Source organism: Anser brachyrhynchus, assembly GCF_964034855.1.
Source record: "Anser brachyrhynchus genome assembly, chromosome: 4".
Taxonomy (NCBI): Eukaryota; Metazoa; Chordata; class Aves; order Anseriformes; family Anatidae; genus Anser; species Anser brachyrhynchus.
The window spans coordinates 59,280,298-59,306,862 of NC_137698.1; the positions used below are offsets into that span (position 1 = coordinate 59,280,298).

Here is a 26,565-nt window from a genome sequence, read left to right on the forward strand (position 1 = left end):
GTTAGTGCCTACAATTCAGCAGCAGTCACCATCTAAGAGTAAGGCTTCTGTATCCTGGGGTCTTAGAGTCGGCTTGCTACCACACTCCCTCTTACTCCTTGCCAAAGAGATAAGGACGTACACTGATGTTTCTGCCATCCTCTCTATCTATATCCAGTAACTCATACATATTTTTATTATCAAGTGGTTATACAGACATGCATATATTCTATATACACATACACACACATACAGTTTTATAGAGGCAATCATTAGGCTGTAAATGGAAGTCTACAAAAACAGCCAACAGATCTAATTTTGAAATTCCATTTCAGCTATGGCATAGTCAAACTGCATGTTTTACTAATCTGTGCTATTTTACTGTTTCTATCAGGTTTGACAATGCTACTTGAATGTTATTCTGAACATGATTCCCTCTCTACTAATTTTTACCTGTACCCATTGCTTGTGTTTATGACCAGGCTATTGGGCACCTCCCTATTTTCTGACAAGCTGTAGTAATAACAGAACATTTCAAGCCTCTCACTTGAAAGTGAAATGTTAGTCCACAAAGCTGGGACTAACCTCTCTGGTAGGGAGAGCTGCTGACAGAAAACCCCAGGGTAGGAGTGAAAACAGCCTTGTACTGTGGCACCTGCAGATTCCAGTCTATCAGTTACACTGACCTTAACGTCAAAGGTTCTTCAGGTAAGAGTGGCAACAGCAACACTATACTCAGAACATTTGATATTTTTGTAACTATTTATATAAATGGTCAATTAAAAAAAAAAAAAGTATCTTCTTCATCTATTCAAAATAGTTTTGTTTTCTTCCTTACCCTCTCCATTACCACCAGCACCACCACCAATTTCTGGTGAAGACAGAAGGTACCAAGCACCCTTTGATAACAAGAGGACTTTTTATGAGTTGATTGGAGCCTTTACACTAAATATAACTACCAACCTTGGGAATGGAGAACACTTCCTGATGGGTGCTGTCTGCTTTAGCTGCACCTACTAAAAATGGTGGGAGGCTTCAGCTGCCTGAAGCTGTTTACCATGGGGCTGTAAACCTTTGTGGCAGGAGACTGACGCAGAAGAGACGCCGATCACAACCAATTTATTAGAACACTTATTTATTAATTAAGTTTTTATTATGAAAAGTAGATAAATATTGACATAGTTCATTCAATTATTTCCTCACACACAGACTTATAGTTATGGACCTGTAGTAACAGCTGAAAGCATATTCACCTTCATATATTTAGAAACCAAAGAAAGAAAAAAAAAAAAAAGGAAAAAAAATATCAACAGTTCTTCTCGGTGCTCACCGCTTTATATAATAAACTCTGCATCTAATTCTGGACAAAGTTTTAATAATAACAAATGCATCCCAAGTATTTTGTTATGAGTCCCTCAGAGGTAGTGCTATCATTTACCTATCTGATCTTAAGTCCCACCTAATCTTATTAACAAAGACTAGATACTTTCATGTATCTTCTTTAAGAACTGTATGCAAGGTGTTGGCAATGCATTTCATACCAGAAAATAACTTTGATAGAAGTTCTGTACTTTGAGACTTGCACTGAAGGTCTCTAAATCGGCCACTTTATGGCCAGCTGAAGATGGAGATTGCAGTTTTGAAAAGACGATGATGATTTCCTCATTCTGCAAGTCTACTTGTAGGGATAGTGTGTGATGCAGTTTACTTCTTGACACTAGCTTCCTTATTCTCTGTTCAGTATTCTCACATTGTGCCGCACCTCCTCACAAAAACTGTCAAACAGCACAGCTGGAGTTAATAAACTGAGGAAGGATGCCCATTACCAGTTACAGACATCCCTGTTGTTTGATGCTTTCAGTATTTCATTATCTCTGCATCAGCACTGCCAGTCCTGCAACTGAAAAGCCATCAAAATAACACAGCTTGAAATGATAAATGAAAGTAACAGAACAACTGCAGCACAGAGCATTCAATTCTGTGGGCTTTTCTAGGTGAACAGAGATTTGTATCTGTTCTGTGGCAGTCTTATACTAGCGCACAAAAGGTTTATCCAGATGTGTCTGTTGGCTTAAAGCCATTGGACTCATTTCACATAGACAAATTTCTATAAGTGCTAGGAAAGCTAAAAAAAATTACACTTGATTGTTCTTCCTCAGACATATATTTTAGAAAGATACAAGGTTTCATTTTTTTTTCCCCCTTTCATTAAGGAAAGGAAAATATAGCAAGGTCCAGGAAAAGCCCATATCAACCATAAATAATCTTATTGCAAAATGATTATCACTTAATTGGAACTGCTCAAATTAATTAGTACATTCATTCCTGAACTGAGGTTGGGTATGTGATTCAGGAAGGTATCAAATTCTCAATGAAGAGTTAACACAATGGATCAGAATTCTCTGACCCAGTTTAACAATTAGCTGGAGGTGATGTGATATGGAATTTAAATGTACACTCCAGAGCAGGGAGTTCTTTCATCCTTTTCACAGAATTTCACAGAAATTCTTTCATCCTTAATAAACACAGCTAAATTTAAAACTGGAATATATATTTCATTTTATTGTTATAAATATTATCTGCTTAGTGCCAGCAGCATATTTTCAGCTACTAAAAGTGTACTACTCTCACCATTTGGCAGATCTGCAATGTATTCATATAGCTGCTGCATATAATTTTGCACGTATTGCAGAAGACTGAAATTGATAATTAGCCCTCACAATTTTTAAGTAGTGTCTGGCAATTAAGCCACACAGTGCCCATTTTGATCCAGAGAAAATATACAGCTCAATTTCTTTCACCACTTAGGAGATCAGGAGCCAGCTTCTAACCTATTCTTACTCATGGGATAGCAATTTGCACATTCTAATTACATATAGATCGACGCCTTTTCATTGTATTTTTTTGTGTTTCAATTTGTATATTTTTCTGAGAAATTAAAAGTTATTTATTGTGATTTCAGCTGTTCAGCCTTGAAGCCATGTTATATCACAACTCTTTAATGATAACAGGGAAAAAGATCAAAATTTAAATTAAATGCAAAATGAAAAACAGATAAACAGACAAAAACCTCAGACCAAAGATCCCCAAAGATCTCTCTTATTAGTCTAGTAAACCACACACTTCTGGAGTATTTTAGCAATGTATATGTTCTCAAGTGCAGATAATAAGATGGGTTTCCAAATTTAGACTTCTGGTAAACACAGAATAGGAAAATTCAGACATTCTTAGAGCTTCATGAAGGAACAGCTTGCTTTGAGACTTGTTGAGCTGTCTTATACATATCCACTGGGGAAAAATAAATAAATAAATAAATATGTATACGTTAATCCTATGAAAAAAGAACATTTTTTCTCAACACACTTGGGCAAATGCAATACATATAGAGGACCTAGCCAAAGATTGACTCACGTCATTAGAGTAGCCTAAATTCCTGTTTTCTGGTTTTCTTTCTGTAGTAGTTCTTTGCCCATCTGTATGTAATATGCCTGGCATATGATAACTCAGGATGTATGCATAGGTTTAAGTGCACAGACCTAGATCTGTTTCTACCTGAACTTAGCATTCTTTTTTAGAAATACTGGAAAAGAAGACTCAATAGTTAGTTATTAACTAGACTGACATTGAAATACAGTTCAGAAATATTCAGAGTACTTGGGATACAAGTATGCTAGAATCAACCCTTTGGAAAAAAAGAAAAAGTAAAAAGCATCAGAATTTTTTAGCCCATATTCAGAGTTTGAGAGGCAGAAGAAAACTAGGCCCTTACTTGCACTGACAGATACTTCCTTTCCACTGACAAATAACTATTTTTATGCACACATCCTTTGATACTGTATGCACTTCAGGTTTCCCTACTCAGAAAGTCAAGGAACTGACTTGCATGATACTGCAGGACCCTAAATTGCACACAGACACCTTTTTTCTTCTCCTTTTCACAAAGTTAATTTGAGTTAATAGTTTTTCTTGCACCTGAACTGTTTGCTGAAATAGTTTCTCTCCATTTTCTACCCCCTAGTCACTTTTTTTTGTTTTGTTTTGTTAATCCCTTGCAGGTATTTGGACTTAGCTTTCATGTTGTGCCTTAGTCATTTTTTCCTGAGGGTTTGCAAATTCTCTTAATAACCCTTTTTTTAATCATTTTTGTTATCCTTTTTTTCGATTCTTTCCAATTCAACATCTTTTTTATTTTTTTTTTTAGTATTATGGAACCCAAAATAGTGTAAAGCACTCAAATACAGTCTCACCAATCTGCACTGAGATAAAAAATTAATTACCTGCCCCCACTTCTCCTGACCTAATTCCTCTCATTATACTGTACATGCTCAATGTGGTATTTGATGTTTTGCAGCATATCACTCTGTATTCTTCTGCAGAGTTTATGCTCTGCTCTGAGCCTGGTCTTTTCATGTAGACATGGAAATTTCCAGATTAGTTTTCCTCCATGTTAAGCTCTTTCACACTTCACATTTAATGTAATTAAAGGTCAATTTTGTTGTATGTAGACCCTGATCATAGGAGTCACAATGGAGTCTTCCCTACAGTCTAAGGTTAGAATAGATAGAAAAACGATGGTGTAGTTGGATACAGAAAATCCTTCCAAATCTGTAGTTATACTGAAAATGCAGAATGCTGTTTTCTGCTGGAGCTGTTCTGGAGAAGAATAACATGTGTTTTCCTAAGAAATGTGCCTACAACATAATTTCCTTACTCCATTGTTCATACTAGGCTATGCTGTCCTTCCAATCTTTTTACAAAACGTCACCAGATCAATCCTTGTTATCCTGAATTCTGGTAATTATTTTTGCTTCTTTAGAAAATTTTATTTCATTTCATTTCATTTCAATTCATTTCAATCTTTATATGAACAAGATAATTTATTACAGAAATTCCTTTTAACTACATACATCTTGGTCGTGAAACTTGAGTGAATCTCACTGTACTATGGAAATGTGAATATCTTTCTTTCTTCCTTTACCAGTTAGTCCAACATACCTTAAGCAGCAGCATAAATGCTCTCTGTTCTCATGGTGTTACTCATACAGGACCCTGTTCAATGTACAAAGATCTCACCACAGCAATGTGCAGCAGATGAAACCCTCCCTGTGTTTGCACGCTGTAAGGAAAAATCAAATGTTCAGCATAATATTTTTGAACTTGACCAATGACTTGACTCAATTTTATAGGCAGGTACTAGCAAAAATTATTAAGACCATATTCTTACTTTTTTTCTGTCTCCAGTTAACTTATTTTGTTCATGTGTCAGCAGAGTAACAGTATCTAGATTGGTAGACAGAGAGACAGATTTTGTTTGAGATAGGAAAATAAAGGATGTCTTAGTGACTCTTACAGCGCAGAACTTATTGCCTAAAAAGCAATTTATTGTATAACAGTATTGATGCCTATGCAAAGTGCAAAGCATACCTAATGAATAGTATAGTCCCAGAATTTATGTGATGCTTAACCTGTACAAGGTACTTAGCCACATCATTCCCTAAGACCTGACAAATTTTCAATGACGAGCACTGCAGACAGGTACTTGTTAACTCAAGAGTCAGGCAGCACCTACATATTTTATTATTAGTTCAGTTTTATGTTGATGATGGTTGCTCTTGACCTTACAGTCATATCTAAATATTTGGGGGAGTAGCCTCATCTCTAAGTTATTTAGGCTTTCTTACTCTTTAGTCAAAAGAAAGAGAGAAGCATCTCCCAAGGGGCAACTCATTTTTTCTTAGACTCTTACACTAGTGTTGATGAATTATTTCTGAGAGGCAACATACTTTCTCCGATGGTTCAAGAAGAAGACTAGATAGACTAACATGAACTGTCTCCCTAACTTATAGAGAGTGAAGGGGATATGATATAACTGGCACCTGAGGTAGCTCCAAGGAGCAGTGTGAACTGTTGTTATGACACTGGCATTTTGCTAGCCAAAAGAAGACTGCTAAAGCCAAGCAAAAATATTTTATGAATTAGCCTTGTTTGGGTGCTGGTTCAGTTGTGTCAACAGTGTGGATACTACTAATTACAGAAACGAATCTGAGCTTCTGATGACCGTGGCAGAACTGCTGATGACCTCTGCTGAGTACCAATTAGTCAGCAGGCAGACACCAACATGAAAGCTGATGGCTGAAGGTAAGTTCATTATGCTAATGTCAGCCTCTCTGGCCACAGTGAATAAGTGCATCATTGATGAAGCCAGGGACTCATCTGCATTAGTCTTCTGGTCAGCAGAGTGCTCTTGCATCAGTTTTCTTCTGATAAGGTGCTTCATTGCTTTGAAAGCGTAGCTCTGGTGGATATTGATAATATTTCTTGCCTGTAATGAAGCACTAAGTTGGGATGATACATCTGTCAGTGGATCCTCAATAAAGAAAGGAATATTTTCATACTTTTGGCCTGATATCTTATGAATCTTGACTAATTAAATTGCAAACACACTATTTGCCATTTAATTGCCACACCTGTTTATTTATTTATTCCTTTGGAACTCTGAAGTTTATTCACAAAATTTTGAACATATTCTGGAAGCAGTTTATTTCTTTATAAATTGAAATTTCTGTTCATTTTCGTTAGGAAGCGAGTATATGTAGAACATTATCAAGGTATCTGAAAGCAATTAAAAAAATGAAGCGAAGAACACACATTTTTTCACATTTTGTTAACTGGCCTTTTGAAAGTGTTACTACCTTTGTAGTTTTTTTAGTTCATTGCTGATAAAGTTCTCTGATAGGAATACCTCCATGATAAATGCAAACACAAAAAAAGAAGCCTGCAGAGGATGGACTCAAGGGCAAGTAACCTGGGATGAATTCAGAGAAATTGTTCAAGCAGCCAAGAATCAGCTTAGGAAAGCTAAACTCCTGATAGAATTAAATCCAGCCTGGGATGTCAAGGGCAAAAACAAAGGCTTCTATAAGTATGTCAGTGATAAAAAGAAGGCTAGGGAAAACGTGGGCTTTCTCCAGAAGAAATGGGAAAGCTGGTTACCCGGGATATGGGGAAGGTTGAGATACTTGACCACTTTTTTGCCTCAGTCTTCACTGGCAAGTGTTCTAGCCACACTGCCCCCCCATTTGCAGAACACAAAGGCAGGGATTGAGAGAATGAAGAACTGTCCACTGTAGGAGAAGATCAGGTTTGAGACCATCTAAGGAACCTGAAGGTGCACAAGTCCATTGGGCCTGATGAAATGCATCTGAGGGACCTGTGAGAACTGGTGAATGAAGTTGCTAAGCAACTCTCCATCATATTTAAGAAGTTGTGGCAGACTGGTACAGTTCCTGCTGACTGGAAAAAGGGAAACATAACCCCAATGTTTAAAAAGGGAAAAAAGGAGACCTGGGGAACTACAGGTTAGTCAGTTAAACCTCTTTTCCCAGCAAGATCATGGAGCAGATTCTCCTGGAAACTATGCTAAGGTATATGGAAGACATCACGACAGCCAACAGGGCTTCACTAAAGACAAACACTCGAAGAGTTGCAGTCAACTGCTTGATGTCCAGGTGGAATTCAGTGATGAGTAGTGTCCCTCATGGCCGGTATTGGGACTGGTACTGTTTAATATCTTTATTAATGGCATATACAATGCGATTGAATGCACCCTCAGCAAGTTTATCGATGACAACAAGCTGTGTGATGCAGTTGGCATACTGGAGAAAAGGAATGCCATTCAGAGGGAACTGGACAGGCTTGAGAAGTGGGCCCATGCCAACCTCATGAAGTTCAAGGACAAGTGCAAGGTGCTGCACCTGGGTCGGGGAAATCCTAAACAGCAGTACAGACTTGGGGATGAATGGTACAGCTTGACAGGAATAGATTGAGAGCAGTCATGTGGAGAAAGACTTGGGGGTGTTGGTTGATGAAAAACTCAACATGAGCTGGCAATGTGTGTTTTCAGCCCAGAAAACCAACTTTATCTTGGGCTGCATCAAAAGATGTGTAACTAGCATGTCAAAGCTGATTCTCCCCCCTCTACTCCACTCCCATGAGACCTCATCCACAGTACTGCATTCAGCTCTGGGGCCCCCAGCATAAGAAGGACACAGACCTGTTGGAGTGAGTTCAGAACAGGGCCATGAATATCAGATGGCTGGAGCACCTCTCCTATGAAGACCGGCTGAGAAAGTTGGGGTTGTGCAGTCTAGAGAAGAGAAGGCTCTGGGGATACTTTATTGCAGCCTTCCAGTACCTAAAAGGGGCTGACAAGAAAGTTGGAGAGGGATTCTTTGTCAGGGAGTTTAGTGATAAGACAAGTGGTTATGGCTTTAAACTAAAAGGGATTACATTTAGGTTAGATATAAGGAAGAAATTCTTTGCTGTGAGGGTGGTGAGGCACTGGAACAGGTTGCCTAGAGTAGTGGTGGATGCTCCATCCCTGGAGGTGTTCAAGGCCAGGCTGAATGGGGGTCTGAGCAACCTGATCTAGTGGAAGGTGTCCCTGACACACTTGGACTTTGGCAATCAGAGAGGAAGCTAAAACTCCCTCCAGCTTCCAGTCTGGGGTTTTCTTTCTGATTACAGATAGTATAGACAAAAAAAAAAAAAAAAAAAAAAAGTGAGATATATATACAACAGGAAAAGGAATAAAAATATACATATGTAAATGTATATGTGGAATACATTTTATGAGCCAGAAACATTATTAATCACTGCTTAGTCTTTTCATAGTGAGAAATTATACCAATAGTAGTGGACACAGGCTTTCGTATCTTGTAAATTTTTCTGACTCTGAGGAATTTCCTGAACTCTCGCTTTAATCTTTCAAGTAGTCTCAGGAGGAAGATATTTAGCCCAATCTCTCTTAGTCCATAAAGGATCGCAGAAACATAAAATCTAAAACTGGAAAAGATATACTGTATCATTAGTCTAACTCTCTGCCAGTACAGAATAGGTCTCTATATTACATTTACTATCTTTTCTCCACTATTGGCTTTAGTATGCTAAATTCCTCTTGGGAAAATATTATATTATTTTATTGATTTGGTCAGTAATTTTTAATAAGCCTACTCTCTCCTCTTTTTATATGACCCTGCTTGGCATTACACCTTCAAATATTCATAGACCTGTCATTATAATCCCTTGAACTTTCCTTTGGCAAAGATAATGTATATTTAACTTTTTTAATTTTTTATTTTTTCTTCCAAACCTCAGTACTTGTAGTTTTCCAGTCAATCACTATACTGTAAATCTCTGTCTCCTTTTGGTAAGATGAGAAATACAGTCAGAACTACCCTGAGTGAAAGCACTTTCACATATTTTCCTCCTCAAATCTGGTATAACAGAGAGCCAAATCTTTTCCATGCAGTGTGACAGAAACAAATAAAAAATTCTCTGTATGATATCAGGATGGAGAAATTCAAAGTTATGTTCCCTAAAAGGTAAAGTTCACCTTACATAATTTACTCTGCTCTGCTTCTGTTATACTCTTCTGGTGTATTCATGATGATATTAAATGTGATTTGAACAATATTAATTAGAGATTAATCCCAACCAAAGATAATATCATTAATTATTATTCTTCACTTGTTTTGTTTCAAGCACTCCTTCTATTCACTGCTAAACATATAAGGTTTATTATGATTTCTTGAAAAATATTTCACATTCACCCTTGATTTAATAGGTTAGAACTTGAAATAGAAGAGTTAAGCAGTGCCCATTATGTCCACTGCATTAATCCTACCTTCTGTACCAAATTGTGGAATTTTCTTTGATGGGAGGTTAATTTAATATGACTTCTTGCTTATGAACTTTTGCCGCCTGTAATTTTTCTCAAGGTGCTAAAGGATTTATTGAAGTATTTCTCTGATCTCATACTGGTACTTACTTAAGAGACTTGAAAAAACTAATACTACAAATGACCCAGTCTAGTCCCTGAATTCTCAAAGATGACATTTGGTATTTCTAATTCTGATACTATCTTAGTAAGTCTATTTATACAATTTGGCCATGTTACTTGTTTCATGTATATAACATTTAAAAGATATATTCTTTGCCATTATTGCATGTTTTACATTTTTTTCCATATGCTCTTTAGCTACTATCAGCCACGATTAGTTTTGCCTTCCTTCTCAACAAAGGCAGCATATGAAATGCATTTGAAAAACAAAGTGTCATACTCAAAAATCCTGCTAGTGACAGTCCATCTGCCTGAAGAGCAGTATAGACTATGGAGCAGACAGTGTGGAAGTCGGTGTCAGAGATTATAGTTCAACGTACTGGAGACTGAACAAGAAGAAAGAAAGAAAAAAAAATCAATGTTTGCTATTTATATATTAAGAAAATTCCACTTATATTCTGAGTTCCAGTGAAAGAATTCACTAGGTATGATAATCATCCTCTGCTTCCCCCAGACTTTTGCAAGCCATAGGGTTTTATAAACACTTTTATTCAATAAACATATACAGAGTATATGAAAACAAAACAAAAACAATGTAATATGGATTCAATTTTATTTGATATTATTTTGTACTTAATATCTCAAGTAACATAATAAAACAAGAATGCTTTAGAGATGATATTACTTAATAAATTCAATTGTAGCTTTCAAATTTTTATTTTGTTTCTGGGTTTTTCTTCTCTTCCAAGTGCCTATTTGGTCATATAAGAAAACAATTTGATGACAGTTATAAACATACAAATATCAAAGTTAGATGTACTGTTCCAGGACAATGTAATAAAATGTAGAATTACGACGGTTGTAAGTAGTAGCAAGATATTTTGATATAAGGCTTTACAATTCAAAATGTTTATCAGGGCACTGCGCACCTCTTCTCAGAATGGTATTTGAACACTTCAGACATCTGGTGCTTTATCAGCTTCTATAAAAGCTTCCTAAAGAAATCTTCAAGAAAGAGAATGCCTACAGCATGAAAATGTTTTATAGCATAAGCATTGGTTCCTGGACCCTGCCTGTCAGCATCACTATTAGCACCAAATTTCAGGTGAATTGAGAACTCAAAATGCAATTAATTCTTTCTTTCAAATTAAATACATAGTTTATAATTACACTAATTTTCTTAAAACCTTCAATCAAGTGATGTCAAAGAAATACAATTTTGTCTTTAGCATTTTACTTACAGACAAAAATGTAAAGGAGTTCAGGAGTTCAAAACCAAACAGAATCAATGTCCTTCATTCTATCCATGTCATCCCATTTATTCTGCCAGTCAATATTTCAAACATGAGCCATATCCAGTTTGAAGAGTCATACTGTGTTAAGTTACTATATGTAACACAATACGAACAATGTAATAGGTATGAAGCATCAAAGAAATTGTATATCTGCTGAAAGTTGATGTAATTTTCATTTGATGATAAGAAGTGCAATGAATTTTAACCTGTTACTATGAGGCTTATTGATACTTTCAGGTTATTAATGCACTGAAAAATGAATTACGTTGTTACATGCATTTGAATACAATTATAATGTGCTTCAGCTCCAGTGGGAATGATGAAACTTCCTAAAAATAATAATGTAATTTCCTTTTCTTCCTGCACCATCCCTTCCCTGTCAGTGTGCCATTATGTTACAAGAACTTCAGGTACTTTGAGCTCAATATAAGCAGAAACAAATTAATGAAACTTTACCACAGAGTGGGATTTGAACCCATTTATTCTGGGTCCACTGAATTATTAAGCAACTCATCTCTCTAGTATCTGGGAAAGAGCCTTTTGATTAAGAGCTCTATTGAAAGGTAGTTTTAGTAAACTTTAATTCATGAAAACTTACTGAGTCAAGTACATTGGTGATTTGCAATTATAAATGTTTTATATTTTTATAGCTCTATCTTCATCATCAAAGTAAATTATGTAAATATATGTGTACCTATTGTAAGGATGTTTGTGTATGTAACACACGAATATATGTTTCTGTGTGTTCTTATATGCACATGTAATGCACACATATATATATGTAGAAAAGGGAGGGAGAAAGATGAGATGATTATTAATATAGCCAAGTTTTTATTAATATAAGGTGGACGGATATTACTAAGGCAGATTATATCCAACCCTTGAGGAAACGGATAGATATGAACAGAAAGCTCCTACATTTTTAGAATTTTTTTCCATGGTGGTGGATGTTCGTACTGGTAGATATTTGAGAGGATTATAACAAAGCCCTGCATCTATTTCCAAGTATTCATTGAGCAACATCAGTGGAAATGATCTATAAGGAATCTGTGTTGATGCTCATATTACCTTTAACTAGTCAAGGCGTATACCCAACAAATGATAAACCCTAAACCCTATTATTGATAAGTATAGCTCTTCAGAGGTGTAAGTTTTAAGCATCTCTACACGAGGGATGATGAGTCCACTAATGCAGAAAAACAAACAAACAAAAAACTCCTGAAACAAACACTCACATCAATTATGGGGGCCAGTGAGGTCCCATTTAAGCAATTTCCTAGTCTTTATACTTTATAGACATCTTTATTTAATATCTGTTCAGTTTCAACACAGTTTGGAACTTTTCTGATGACGCTGAATAAAGACTAAATTCAAATAAATGTTGATCGTTTCATCAATGAATATTGCTAAAACTGCTTGTAGTTTTGGTGATTTCTCTGCTGATTTTACTTAGTAGATTTACTCTTTTAATTTTGGAGGAAGGCAAATAACATCACATTTTATTCTGCTGGTCCAAGAGCTCTCTTAACAAAACCTTTTGCAGTTTTATTGCTTATCTCCTATGGTTTTTGTTTTTAGACAGTTAAACCAGTTAAGAAATGTAGTGCCATAAAAGTTTGTAGTGTCAATTATATTCAAAGTAATTTTGGTGTTTTGGCTAAAAGTGTGTAGAAAGAAGAAGTCTTTAGCAATGCAGAGATGGGATTTTCAGGAAATGGATTTCTATTCAGGACCTATAGGACAGAAATGATACTGATGAGCAAAGACAGTCTGCACAACTGTGTTTGTGATGTATATTCTACTGAATAAATTTAACTGACTTCTGTCAATACATCTCATTGTCACAGAACTCTGCAACACATATTTATACTCAGAATGCCGTATTTTTCTCTCTCTTGCTCACCCTCCCTCTCTTCTTGCCATGTATAGCTTGAGCATTCTTCTCCGAGTTAAAACTAAAAACAGGGACCCTCACCCATGTAGCCCAAATAATACCCAACTATTGTATCCTGCTATGTTAGACAAACACCTGGCAAGGTCAACTTAATCTAGTGCTAACTGTAGTAATTCATCTTTGGAGTCAGCTGAGTCATTGCAAGGAACAGATTCAATGTTTGCTGTCTGCCCTGCAGCAGTTATATTTTCATTTCTGAGTACAATATAGTGAAACAATATAGTGATATTGTTTATCCTGGATATATCTCCAAATCATCTAAGACGCTGATATCAGAAAGAGAGCTAGTATTGAACTTTCTAGGACAAAAAGATTTTTTCAGTACAAGACTATGGTTTCTATGCCACCTATTTCTCTGAGTTTTGAAAGGTAGTGTGAAATATACTCATTAGAGGAACCTGAATTTGGAATTTTTCAATAACTTCACAGCCAGTTTCCATCTAAACCAGAGAGCCATTAGAAAGGGTAATTCTGTCTGTAATTACCCTCATCCACTCACCAGAGTTCCCTAGCTATTCAATTGCATCAGCTCTGCGGATTTTGAGCTATGGTATGAATCACAGTAAAAAATAAAGAAATAAATTTGCTGTATTATATGACCAATCTACATGTCAAAAAATGGAATAAAAACGTGTATGAGAAGAAAAATTGACCAGTGTGCATCCTTCATCTAATTCAAAAGTGGACCATCATGATCTTCTACTCTGTTCTCATGCGTATATTTCCAATGTCTGCTTAGTACCAGAAGTAACAAGTAAGCAGCTGAAGAAAGAGCTGGATCATAAAGATGAGCCAAACAAAAACACAAAGAAATAAGAAGGGTAGGATCATATGAGGAGAAATGACAGGAAGGACAGCAGAACCACCTGTGTAAGTAGCAATCCTCAATTAAATTAGATTAAACATAACACAGAACTTCCCCCTTTGATCAGTCTAAAATGATTATGAAGCCTCAGGGCTAAAAGTTTGATTATGTCTTGATTCAAAGCTTCTTTGAATTAAAGTCAGCTGTGAAGACAGTAGTTTTAATTGATTTAATTTATTTTCTATTAACACAATTTGCAGCAAGGAGCAACAGAAGGTGTCATTAAAGTTATCGGTGATAAACATAGTCTCAGGTGATAGCAAGCAACTGATACCATTAAAGAAAGGTGCTGGAGACAGAGGTAGAATAACTGCCCTCTGACCATTGTTTCCAAAGAGTCCTGACTTGGTCCCTGTTGTTCAATATAGCTATGAACACTGAGGTATGAGTTGTGGGGATTTTTTTAGCATTTTTCTTGCCACTGAGATGTGATGACAGTGAGGATTAAAGTCCAGTTTAAATGTACTGTCTTCTAATTTAAACAGGTTAAGGATAAGACAGATGTTCTCAGCCACATGATTTTTTTCACGTTTGGGTTTTTGTTTATGCTTTTATCCTATCACCTATTATTTACCTCCTTCCCAATGTAGAGGTTTCATCATCCTACTTTCACCATTCATCAAAGAAGAAATAGTTTGCCGCAATATTCAGGATTAAAATGCATCACTGACTTTCTTGAAGTTATTATATTGTTTCCTTATGCACCGACTCTTTTCCTTATGAGTCATCAGCACTGAAAGTATTTTTAAATGTAAATGCAGATTAAGCAAAGTCCTCTATTGAAGCATCATCAGAATAAACTCATCCATTTCCAGTAAGGCTCTCTCCATAGACTTCATTGCATTTATGATGTGGATTTTGGTTGGCAGGTGATCAATCAATAATATCTGGTAAAAATCAGTAGTAATGACTGCCAGTGTTGGGAGTTTAAAACTAATGCCATTTTTTATAATAGAATATATTCAATATAGTCAGCAGAGGCTTCAAACAAGCTATTGAATGTAGTTAGAGAAAAATGTTTCAAATTATGTAGTATATACACCATGTAATACATGGAAATTATATGCATTCTTCCAGCGTTGGATGTAAAATCAATCCTTTTGTCAAGTGTTCCTATTGTAGTCTGCCATGTTGGAGACCTACATTCAAACAAAAGACTCAGAAGGTTGGGCACTTAGCTTCCAGGGAGAGGAGCCTTCTGTCATTCAATAACTCTCCTCAGTTGCAGTCGACAAACGAGCTACTGTAGGTAAGACACTTCAGACAAACTTCTGAAAACCCCGTTGATAAAGTCTCACATCTGAGGTTAATGGCAATACCTAAGGTGTGGGAGTCATGTAATAAGCGTAAATTTGACTTGGAAAATTAAAAACAAAGAGCAGGAAACAAAGTAAAAAGTAACACTAGTTTGAAGAGAATGGCATTATAGTCAAAAGGAGTAAATAATGAGGAACAATGCAGTAAGATACATGAGAACTTAGATGATTTAAATGCTGGAAGATGAAAGCTAGTTCAAAGCAGCTAAATAGAGAGCAGTGACAGGTTCCTAGGGAAAAAAAGGATATCAAACAATTGGGTGTGTCATTAAATATAAGAAATCAAAAGGTAAAAAGAGTCTAAAAGATAATTCTGTGTGCGGCATTAAATATGAATGATAAGTAATAAGATGAGAAAAGAAATATCTATGTCTAACATTAAAAACAAAGGAACGTTACCAACTATGCCTAAGTAGGGCAAAAAGGAGCCAGGTACAATTTATTAATATAAACAAAATCTAGAAGAAACAGACTAACTAAGAAGAGAACAAAGGAAAAAGAATCCACTTTCAGATAAAAAATCTAGAATATTATATCTTTGTTACACTCCTAGGAGTGTATACACTTCTCATTGAAGTACAATTAAAAACTGCCAGGATGCAGTTTTTGCTCACTGTACCAAAGCCTCTGCTAAACTATCACCACTGTGAGCTAGAATATCAAACCTAGAGCTTGTTTTGTCCATGGTCTTATCTAGAGGATGCATTTAGGCCTATATTATGATTCTGTAAGAAAAACCAAAGCAAATCAACCCCCTGTGATCCAGTCTCCAGAAAGGGAATGGATTTCCAGAAATACCTGAGGCACCATGAATTACATATCAGAAGCATTCCAAAATCTCACATAGGGATCTCACTAACACCTGTGAAAATCTGGACCATAATTGATGCTAGAAGAATTTTTATCAGCATGAGTTCTAATGGATTAAGTCCACTAAGCCCATCAGTGTTTAATCTTGCTACTCTTTGCTACATAATTCCTAATTATGACATAACAACATTAAGAAACTGATGTAATTTTTTTGTCTTCTTCAATGCAGGCCATTTAGTCATTCATTAAGACAATCACCTTGTCATAGCTAGAGTTGATGAGTTCTTCTTTTTTATGGTTTTGAGCCCATGTGAGTGTCCATAACAAATCTTTCCTGGCATGTCATTTATAATTTTCCATAAATTTCTCCTTTGGGATTTAATTTATATACAAATGGTGGGTGATAGTCTGTGTGTTGTGTGCCTTGGTTTTGATATTTTAATTAAAAGGTAGAAAGTTATCTTGTTTTTCTCTTTTTAGATTAGAAATGGAGAGCACATATTCAAAATGTAAGCATTCAAAAGTGAAGAAAATCAGACTAGACTAACTGAAGTACTGACTGCAATAACTAAGAATATAACTACATGAAATATTACTGTCTCCCAATCTAACCTCTTCATTTAGTACCTTTTTACATACTGCTAACTTAATGTGCTATTAAAAGATGTCGAAGCTCAGAATTTGTGATTTGTTCCAGTTTCTAGAGGTAGAAGGGTTCACTGCAGCTTTAGTTCAGCGCTTTTGCTCAATGAAGCAAGTTCTGTGAGGCTGCTGGTGGCCTTCTAGTATCCTTCATACAGGCAACTATGCAAAGTCAAATTGTAGCACTCCTATATTGATAATTCAGCCTAACTTGGCAAGATTTTCATGGCTGTAATGCAAGGCACACTGCAGGTTTATATCCTGCCCCAGCCAAGAGTGTGAGAGTATTATAAATTCTAACCGAACAGAATATATGAATTGGATATTCTAGGCAAAGCAATATACTTTTCTCTACAAGAAAGAATGAATAAATAAATAAATAAATGAAAATCACAGGACTGGATCCCCAGTGTAAAAAGTGAACAACAATCCCTCTATCTCCCCTCCAACCCAAAAATCTTTCAGACTTCTCTAACTGCTAAAAGTGAAATTTCCAATGCTAAATAATCAAGAATTAGCATTGTTCAGGATGAGTCTGTGGAGATTACCTTTTTGTTTTTCTTTTTTTTTTTTTAAACCCATAAATAATGTAAATTAATTAAAAAATATATATATATGCAACACAAAATTGGGTAATAACCTCACTAAAAGCCTGACCTTGGTAAGTCAAAGTATCAAAGTTAGAAAAAGCCTTGCATGAAGATGAACACCTCACATGGACACAAGAGAAGGATACAGAAAGAATAGCAAGCTCTTGCAGTGGCCTTCAATACTGGTCACCAGTTCAGTCTTGGACTAGTTAATATCACCCTATTTCCTAGCACTCCCCTACGCAATGCAGGTATATTTTAATGTGGAAAGGAGACAGAAGCTAGATACGGTAGACTATTTTTATGTTAAAAGATCTTATTCCTAATTTTCGCTATGTTCTGTAGTGAATGAGGAGGAGAAAAAGAAACAGATCAGTAGGTGCTGTTCACAAAGCCTGATACTCTAGAATTGCAGTATCTCTGTGTGTGTGTATTTTGTCTTATGCAGTTTAGGCTCTTCTACAGACCCGATCTGTTAAGGGCCCAGTAGAAGGGATCCAAGCTAGCAAGCAACTGCATACCACACACTTTACACCCAGGAAAAATGAGGGCATTGTGGAATGAAAACAAAGCAGGTGAAATGATCCCAGAATGAAAAAAGAGATTACATTTTTAGCTTTAGCAGTTGTGGAACACAGCCTGAGATGGATCTCAGACCTATGTATATAAAGCAAAGACCGGGATGCTTTAAAAACCTTTGTTTTTACAAATGTGACCAAGCTTCCCATAAGTGCCAATTGCAATTCCAGGTCTATTATATACTCTCAGATACCTATTAAATATCCCTTAAAAAGACAGCATTCACCTGTTTTAAGGGATCACTACGTTTCAATTTATCTTCATATTTATGTAACAATAATTTTGTCATTTGGGTAGACTTAACTGTCATCATTCTTTTTACTCCCTCTCAGTCAAGGTGTACTGCTTCCCCTCCCATTCCCCCTAATATTTTTTTTTCTTTAGTCCTTCTAAAATTACACCATTGCTCTACATCATAAGCAATGCTTTGATGAGTGACTTCTTATCTCTGGGCATACACATTGTTTTCAAATTTTCTACCAGCAACTCTTGTATTTTGAGAGGAGATACTCTGGGTTTTTTGTTGTTGTTTTTTTTTATTATTTTTTGTTTGTTTGCTGTTTACTTTTTCTCCAGATAATAGGTAAATGAGCTGATGATAATACACAGTCCTATCTAAAAATCTGTTCTCAATTTAAATCAATCATTTATTCCCTCTGCATGAACATCAAACCACTCTGAGTTCAAAGATTGTTTATAATCTACTAATTCTAGCAGATTCAGATGTGATCATCCAAACGTAATCTAACATTTTAGGAAAATTTAACATGCCTAGACCACCTTCACATTATTCTCCAGCACTTTCTCAGAGATACACCAGTAATTATTTGTTCCACTTTTTCTATTTTGTATCTAAGTTCAGTTCATTAATTTGACAGAAAGTTTTCTGAAGTATATGTAACCTCTTCAGAATGATGCATGGCAATATTTTCTGAGAACAGACTGAATGAGAATGAGCAAAAAGATATCCCCAGATTTTTTTATAAATAAGAATCATGAGGGTCTGTCAAAGTCTTGCACTCTTTTCCAGGTATCAGATCAAGTTGAGTAGTTCAATAGTATACTCAAAGTAGTGTGTATCTTGTATTTTAAATTAATTATGCTTGTAATATAGAATTTATTGTTCTTTGCTTCCCTTTCTTCTAAACTAATTCAAACACTGGAAGAGTTTAGCCATGGAATCACAGATCACAGAATAATCACAGAATCCTTCATAGAGGCTGTGTCTCTTGACCAGCTGGAAACACTCCTTCCTGTTCAGCCCAGGAGGTTGTTGGCCTTCTCTGTTCCAAGGATACATTGCTGGCTGATGTTCCACTTGGTGTCTACATGGATTTGTTAATCAGATCTGCTGAATAAACCTGTCTCCTTTACTCAATCCAGGATCTACTTTGTTCAATTCAAACAGTTCTTGTCAACATCTACTCTCAGAGCCAAGTGATTTTTCACTTCAGGAAAGTTTTGAAAGACACTGCAGTGTTTGGTAGGCTTTCCCAACATTTTTCTTTGAACAGTAATTCTCTGTGTTAACATATACCAACTTAATCTTCTATTGCTTTAGAGCAATTTTCATCTCTCTTTCCCATTACACTCTTCTTTTGATCACACGACTCAGCATTTTTTTCTGTGAACCAAGCTCTCTTCCTCAAGATCTAATTCTTAGAAGGCAATCCACTTTCTGAGATGCTGTGTGATACCTTATACTACAATTACTGCAGCCCTCATTCAAATAACTCCTTCCATTATGTTCACAGACTTTGTTACTTAGAGTTGGTATTTTCAAGGGTACTTGCTGATTATTTCTAGATACGTTTACTGTAAACTTTAAAAGACCAAAGCCATCTTTCTCAAAAAGTGATCTCCTTACCACAGAGGTATATATTTTCTTTAAAATCATATTGAAATCATTATGGTTGTACATCTAGTAGGGTCTGGGCTCTTTTTCTGTTTGGTTACGACTATATGTAAAGATACCTCCTCTCTGAATACCCCATCTTACTGTTAGGAAACTGAGTCACATCTTTTAAATCTGTTTATCTATATATAACTGATTTCAATGGGAATTTGGCACTTACACATTTCAGACAATGCAGACCAGCAGAAGTTTGTTTATTGTCATGCAAGAAGTTACAGCAAAGGAAACAGATCACTAAAATTCCCTATTCCTAGACTCGCCTTTCTACTCTACTAGATATATTTGACATTAATATAATACATTGCAGGCTACTGGCATTATAATAGGTATCTAAAGTTGACATTAATTTAGATGTACTTTTAATCTTGGTAAATCTGAAAGCAGATGTATGATTTATTCGAAGTGAAATAAAACACTAAGAAAAATAACACAAATATATTTCAAGCAAAATGTTCCAAGCTATGCAGCAGCAGGAGCTCGGACTGAGGAAACATACAAAATATAAAACCTGTCACTTCCTTGAATGTTTTTCTTCACTCTTAACTTCACCAAAGAAACTACATAAGATTAAGGTAATAATTTCCTTATTAACTTATAAAAATAACATTTTCAGAAACAGTGATTGTATTAAGAAGCCTGGAGTAAAAATGAAATGTACCTCCACAATAATACACTACAGTGAGGAAAAAAATAATAATTTGCAAATTTTTGTGCTGCTTAATCCAGAGGAAATTACAAATAACATGACAGAAAATGGAAAGAAATGAGACCTGTATTGTATTAGCAATGCCATCTCTGTATTAACCATAATGCTAAGATATTAACAAATGTTATGTATATTAATACAAAGGGTCATTGTTAGAATAATTCATGAACCTCAAAAGAGCTCTTAATGTGATACAGATACTCTAATGCATTGACATGTCATTAAGATCAGAATTATTTGTACTGAAGTATTCACAAGCTGTAGTGAGTTTTGAGGGTTGATTTATTTGTTTCTAAGTACCATCTATAGAGGTAAAAATATATATGTAGGCAACAATTGCAGGCAATTTATACCACTGTTGGTTAAGGACTCTATCGCCCAAGGATTTGACATTTGGCTTCCACTAGACAGAAGGAAGTTTTCCCCAGTAGAGGAAAGAGCGTTGAGATGATGAGAAGCTGCAACTCTTTTGTTGGAAACAGTGATTTCAGAACAATTTCAAAACATATTTCAGAACAATTTCAAAAGTCACAAGCTAGAGGACTACATACCTAATTCAGCTAGTATACTACAATGGCTGACTTCAACTAAAGCAAACAAATTCAAGGCTCAATAGCTTTTGTAAACCTACAAGCTGTTCAAGGGGTCCTCTTGTTCATTCAGAAGCCCTACCAGAACTGCATAAGTATAATATAAATGTCAGATCCTGTTCCACTGATAATACATGCAGTGTAGTAAAAAGGTAATAGAACCAAAATCAAGGAAAATATGAGAATCAAGGATCAAGTAATAGTAAGGAGACCAACCACATAGTCCAACCTGAACAGCAATAAAAGAAGGTGAGTAATGGAGGTCCTATTTGTATTATTTAGTACCTCTTTCATCTTTCACTCTGTCCTGGAGGGAACAGAATCCACCTCAGCACTGGCATTCCTGGAGGTGGGTGCCAACACAGCAACCCCACATGGGGCAGCAGGACAATGCTTTGCTTCTGAAAAGGACTTTCTCTTCTCCTGGCCCTTTTCTACTGACTGCATGCATGCACTTCTGTAACTTTCTTTTTGGATCTGGAAACTAATTAGGAAGAGGAAAAAACACTAGGAATACTTGGGTGACAAGAAGACTTCCAATTCCTGCAGTGGCAAATCTGAGCTGGAACTAGACTGGTTCCTTTTCAGGTTGAATGTGTTAGATATTGGTGAACAGCTGTCTCCCTCTCAGATACAGTATTTTTAAGACACTATCACAACCTTAAAGATGAATCAATTGCTAAGATACTAATTAGCTTGGTACAAAATACTAGTCTCTCTTAATTAAGCCAATTCCATATGGACCAAAGAGGTCTCCTAACTGAGGTTTAATCTAAATGGAAACATTTGTGACTAGGAGCATGGTATGAAAAAGACTCATTTGATGAAGTTGGTGATTTTCTTAAAAGCTAAAGAAAGGGGAGAAAATAGTACCTATAAACTGAATCCTGTAGCTTCCTCATTTTTTTGTGAAATGATGTAGTTTTAGCCATAAAACATTTTTATGACATTCTTGGCCAATATGAGCCACTCAGGTTCCTATCATTTACCAATTTTGTTATGATAGCAAAATGGCATTTTTTAATACCATGCTCGCTCAATCTCTCTCAAAATCATCACTTGACAAACCAAGGATGTAGATATGTAGGATGTTTTCAAATTGTCTGTATTTCCACAGTCAGAACTAGAGACCATGGTATATTACTATCATTGTACAAAAATTGACTGGCACTTTGACAAAAATCAGTACAAAATAACTATTTTCCCTCCAGCAAAAATGGGGCATTGAAATGCCACAGAGTTTGCAGGGTGCTGACTCTCCATCTTTCTGTATATTTTCTATTGAATAAAAGGAAGTTCATGGATATCTTCACAGTACCCATCTAGGGCAGGAACATAGCCAAAATCCATTTCATTTGGTCACAAATCTTCTGTATAGGATTTACAGTTCTTCTGACAGACTGTGGAGGCTGTGTTAACTCACAGTCTGAACTGATTCTCAGTCTGCACATTTTCATTACCACTAAGAGAATACATTTGCTCTTATGACTTACCTACTTCTTGCTTTCTTTAGTGAAACTGTTCATTTGAGGACAAGGGAGAAGGAATTGTTACTGTGAAAGGAATATCCTATATTCTTTCAAAATTCAGCTTCACTTGATGGAAAAATTAATCACATCACCCTTGAGATATTGTTAAAACCCTATACATCACAATTTATTCTCTTGTAACATACACCTAATTATTTTGATAAACCTACTCTTTTAATAAGATACCACCCCCATTTTATATATTATGTTGAGTTGCAAAAAAATACACTACACCAGCATAGCTCCTAATTTAAGGTGGTCTTACAAGCATGAGATTGAAGGAAATATAAGAAAAATTCTTTTTAACCAAGGCAGCTATGGACTTATTTTGAAAATGATTGTAAAAATGAAACTGGGGAACCACTGACAAGCAGATTTTATGTATCCAACATCTCAAGTCCTTGCGGATTTTAAGAAGAACCTGCATTACATTTTGGGATTGCCTGAACCAAATGAGTTTCATCATTGTTCACCCTGGAAGAAATATTCTGGTCCATTCTGTTAACTGTTAAAATCACTCACCTACATGGCAGATGACTCCCTATGATAGTATTGCAATACAACAATTTTGTGTGATGATCCTGGTCATGTTAAAATAGTAAAAAATGCTTCTTTTTTTTTAAGTTGCCATACGATTTATTTACACTTTAAATCTGTAAAACATTCCCTGTTTCCTAAAACAAAAGGAAAGTACAAAACAAATTTTAAAAGAGTAATAAATACTAAAAAAATATATATCTAATAAAATTAATAATAATAAAAAAAAAAGGATCATGTGTATCTCAATAAGTCTTGCTCCAAATTTGGAATAAATTTGGAATAAAAGAATACTTATATTTTTTAAAAAATATTTTGTGATCTATTTCTCATTTTCTAAAGGAACTGTTAATATAAAATAACTGGTAATATAAAATAATTTTTAAAATAATTACTGAAAGGGAAAGTCTATGCATTTGAAATTTCCAGCTAATATGAATGAAAAGGGGAGAGAAATTGCAGATGATGCTAAGAAAGGGGAAATAAAATAGACTAACACTGGTGACTGAAAATTATCTGAAAAGGGACGTCTTTCAAAAAAAATCATAATATACATATTAAAGTGGAAGAGAATCCAAAAATTAAAAAAAAAAGTAAGCAACTATCACAATAACAGAGGGTATTATACTACATTAAATTGATAAAATATCCTCTCCTTTCCTTCTTCAAGATGTTTTCTATTTTTCATGTTAGATAGAAAAGCAGACAAAGAGATAATTTTGTTTTGCTGTATCTGGTTGCTGCCACTCAAGTGAATGTGTTCCAGAAAAATGTAGTATTTTTTCAGAGAGGACAAGCCTATAAAAGAAACAGTAAAGGAGAAAAGTAAGGAAGTTTATTTTAGAAAGAGGATTCCTCTCCACGTATTAATTTCTTGTTCCTATTCTGTGTATTCTAGAAGCTAATTGTAGCTTTCCGTGAGCTAGTTAAGAGGGTTTTGTTTTATAGAACACACAGGATTTTTTTTGTCTTGAAAAACATGGACAGCTAGTTTGTCTATAAGCTCTGTGCTTTGCTCAGATTCAGTCATCTAGCTCTCACACAGTTTCTTTTTCCACCATACAGTGTCCAGAACAGTTGTTTGTTTTCCCTTTCCCTTTTCCATTGTTTACTTAAGCTTTATATTATATCATTTATTTTTTAGATTGTAAGCGACTGGGTTTGGGATTGTGATCTCTATATAAAGCTTGTCATACACCTATCACAGTGTGACACTCAGCAAACCATATGTTTTATTCCAATTAAATATAAAAAAGCATGAAAAAGATTATTTTTGTACTTCGGTAACAGAAAACATGAAATATCAGTCTTCTCTAGGAATAGGAATACTTCAGTAGGAATATTACAGTAGGAATATTTCTCAACAGAAGGGAAAAGTCTTCTTTTAACAGATTCTGCATGTGTAGATTTCAGTATATTTCTATTCATACAAACTCATATGATAAATTCTTTTATTTTATTTGAAACCTTTTCCTTAAAGCAAGCATTTGTATTTCAACTTTAGGTAAGGTTCTAAACATTAGCATTTGTGTGCATTTCTTTCAGCCTACCTCATCATTTTCTTGTTTCATGCCCAGGGCTTAGCAGTTGGAGTTTAAAAACAGCCAGCTTTAATGTCTATGACTGACATGTAATTTCTGCTTACTTGAAAGCTTTTTTTTGCTAACTTTGCCTTTTTTAATGTTCTTTCCTGTCCATAATCACAAAGCTACATAAGCTCTTTTGTGGTTTAATAAATATTGTCAATTTTTAAAGATCAACATGGTGTGTATTCTTCTTCAAAGATAGTTATTAAGTATATACAAAGAAGCTTGTTAAATTTGTAGATTCATTTTTGTTATTATTATTCATACTGCTTATATTTAAATGAGGAAAGGTAATCCATTAAAGAGGGTGAACTGTCAAAAATATTGCCGTATCTATAATTAAGTATAACCTTCCTGGGTTTAAATAATATTATGGTTATGACACAAACCAGCAAAAGCCCCTGAATTTGAAATTAATGCTCTACCTTCCATTAACACTATTTGTTTTCATGGGAAACACAAAGCCATGTGAATGCAAAGGATCTATTTAGCTCATAGCTACTCTAAAATCTCCTATTTTAAAAAGTGACAATTACAAGTAAAGTGCCTATTTGTAACATATACGTTACATATCAGAACCTTATTTTAAATGCTTAATGACATGCATCTATCTTAGTTCTGCAGAAATATTGTTGAGAATTGAGCCTTTAAAGGATTCAACATCATAGTTGTGCACTCACCTTTGTTTCTCATTATCTGATGAAGTAAACTATCTGAGAGATACAGTAAATGCAGTTTTCTTTTTCACACTGCTGAGAAAAAAAACGTATCATTGCAGCTGGAGAGGCAGAAAAAATCTAATTTTCTTCACCCCCCAAATGTTTGTTGAGTTGTTTTCTGAGAAAAATGTTTTGCAAAGCATCTTGAAATTACCTGTAAAATAGAAAACATGTGTAGGTGAATTATTTATTACACTGATTTTACCATCATTTAACTGGGGTTGCAGGCAGAGTTCATTTGTGATTTGCAAATGGATTAGTTTTAGATTAATAATAAAATGATGTTAATGAATCTGCTTGAATTTTGCCTCCTATGATCCTTATCACCCCACTGCATGGCAGTATATGTGTAAGTAGCTACCTGCTGAGACATGTATATTCAAAGACAAATAAAACACATGAAGCCAGGAGTTTCATAGTTCAACCATCCCACACTACAATTAATTTATAATGGATCTTTAGGTGGTAAACTGCAGCTATTTGGTCTGATGACTGCACGCATCCTTTCTTCTGTTTCCTACCCAATTGATTTGCCAAATATATGTTTACAACTTATTTTTTCTCTCATTGTAAACATTTTAATTGATAAGAAGTTCCCAGCTTACATTTTTGGCATCTGCTATAATACAGTATTTTATTAGTATTTGAAGTAATGTATTTAGACAATGAATTATTTCAGTCAGTGAAATACTTCTGCTCATTGCTCATACAGAATTGAAAATTCTCAGAAAGAATTACATGAATTACATGAAGGTTCATCTTGGCTTTCTTTTTGTGACAGATTTTCCACTAAACAAAGAAACAAGAAACAAAAACCAACCAACCAACAACAAAAAGTTTTTTTCAGCCATTTTTGAAGTACTGGATTTATAGTAAATTGTCCAGAGCCTGCAATCTGCAGGTTCTGTATTTCACATATAGTAAAAATCACTAATATTAATCTCTACTATGACCAATAAGGGATCAATTAACATAAAAATTTGGGGCAAAGCATTTCAAACAAGATAGTGATGGAGGATAAAACAGAAATGAGTGCAGAAATATTCCAAATGTATACTCAAAATAAAAATTATTAGAAAGAACCCAGTCTATCAAAATTCCCCAGTAGTGCA

The 26,565-nt window shown here is 35.1% G+C and overlaps 1 long non-coding RNA gene across 1 annotated transcript; it reads right to left on the minus strand.

Annotated features, from left to right (window-relative positions):
• Nucleotides 1–368: 368 nt before the first annotated feature.
• On the minus strand, nucleotides 369–26,216 carry LOC308193847. The gene is made up of 3 exons (XR_013950005.1): nucleotides 25,415–26,216; nucleotides 4,975–5,095; nucleotides 369–1,879 (listed from the first exon to the last, which is right to left on the minus strand). It is a non-coding gene; the product is annotated as an uncharacterized lncRNA (long non-coding RNA).
• Between the last annotated feature and the right edge of the window lie 349 nt (nucleotides 26,217–26,565).